Source organism: Sinocyclocheilus rhinocerous, unplaced genomic scaffold, assembly GCF_001515625.1.
Source record: "Sinocyclocheilus rhinocerous isolate Xijiao unplaced genomic scaffold, SAMN03320098_v1.1 scaffold54, whole genome shotgun sequence".
NCBI lineage: Eukaryota > Metazoa > Chordata > Actinopteri > Cypriniformes > Cyprinidae > Sinocyclocheilus > Sinocyclocheilus rhinocerous.
Genome location: NW_015647078.1, coordinates 2,048 through 3,769, shown reverse-complemented (window position 1 = coordinate 3,769; position 1,722 = coordinate 2,048). Strand labels below are relative to the sequence as shown.

Below are 1,722 nucleotides of genomic sequence, written 5' to 3'. Positions count from 1 at the left end.
ATTTTACACACATTTTGCATAAAGAAAAATGGTATATCAAATCATTCTGTTATAACATAGTTGAGAATTATCTTTATACAAAGTTTGGTAAAAAAAAAAAATAAATCCTGAAAACTAAAAATGTATTGGTGATTTAAAAAAAAAAAACTATTGTTTTTGCCTATGCATGTTCATTCATGTCTTTTTATATTTCTTTCTTTCTTTCACTACATTTGCAGTTATCACATCTGATTTTTCTTTGTCATTATGATTGATGTGAATGAAAAATAAAGGATTTTAGCATTAGGCTGCAACATCAAAAGTTGGGAAAAATGAAGGAGTCTGAATATATTTTAGTACAGTGACAGATGCCTACTGAAGTAAAACCATCTCACTATTTGATTTTATTGTACAGCAGGTTTAAAAAGTCTCCAGACTGGTTAAAAACAACATGCTGCACAAGTAATCATTTTTCACACAATGTACTACAATTTATTGATTAATGAAAGTCTCATATTTAAGACACCAAATGAGAAAAATTGGGAATAATCAAATAGTAATAAAAATGTACAAACTGATCGCTTTCAAAAAGACCAATCATATTTCTCACAAACTGGAAAAGACAAGAGGACTAAACTTATCACATTTCTGCCTCAGTATTTACACTGCGAGTATTTTGTGTGTTCAGAGATCTTGTTTGTTGTGCTACAGAAGCCCCTGTCGCTTCAGATCCTCATAAGTCTTCTTGTTGACCACGTTTCCGCTGGAGTCTTCATATTCCTCCTGCAAGATAACATGTATAGATATTTTCTTTCTTTCTGAACTCATAAACATCCAGTCTGAAGGTTTTTCCCGCTTGAAAACCTCACTAATCACTAATCTCTCTCCAACAAGGAACAAATCAAGCAGCCGAAGCAGAGTTTGAACAGCTGATTAACGCTGGTTAAACCAGATGCTTCAGTCAGAGCAGAGCTGTACAGCTGAATGTGACTTCACTCAGCGTAATGTCAGACTATTGAATGTGTTTGAGAAGAACTCACCTCTGTGTCTGGCTGCCAGCGCTCTAATGCTTTCTGTGACTTCAGCTTTGACCAGACTATTCCAGAGAAAAGAGAAAAATGCATTTTAAGCACAAGAACAGATACCATTAGGGCCATTTTCCAGAACGGGACCCTTTTGTGTCATTTATTAACATGCAACAATATTAATTTATATGCATTTTTCTCAACTTTTAAATGGTTTAAAATGGTAGTTTGTCTTTCTATGTATTTTCAATATATTTTGTAAAGCTCAATGATATATGTTGTGTTCTATGCAACAATCTTGTCTTTTTTTCCCCATTTATTAAAATGTGTTCTTTTATCATGGACAATTAAACTTGGTCAGGGGGTCAATTATAAACCCTGTTATTTATTTATTTATTTTTAATTAAATGATTACTGAAAATAGATATTGGTAAAAAAAAAAAAAAGTATCTGTATCTCCAACAAATACCTGAAATGTCCTGAATTTGAGCAGAAGGCTAGTAATGTCAAACTACAACAAAACTGTTAATCCTGTTAGCAATTAAATAACAGCATGACTGGAGATGGAAGAATGCTTTTTAATCATTTATTAACACTAATTCATCCTATACATCCTATACATTGCATGAATTGGGTGATTTATGTGCAACCCGGATTCCTGGAAGTGTTGGGACGTTTTTAAAATTCAAATAAAATGAAAACTAAAAGACTTTCAAAA

The 1,722-nt window shown here is 32.3% G+C and overlaps 1 long non-coding RNA gene across 1 annotated transcript; it reads right to left on the bottom strand.

Annotated features, from left to right (window-relative positions):
* Window positions 1-444: 444 nt before the first annotated feature.
* LOC107708706 (uncharacterized) lies at window positions 445-1,112 on the bottom strand. Its single transcript, XR_001636393.1, has 2 exons — window positions 1,020-1,112; window positions 445-762 (listed from the first exon to the last, which is right to left on the bottom strand). It is a non-coding gene; the product is annotated as an uncharacterized LOC107708706 (long non-coding RNA).
* Between the last annotated feature and the right edge of the window lie 610 nt (window positions 1,113-1,722).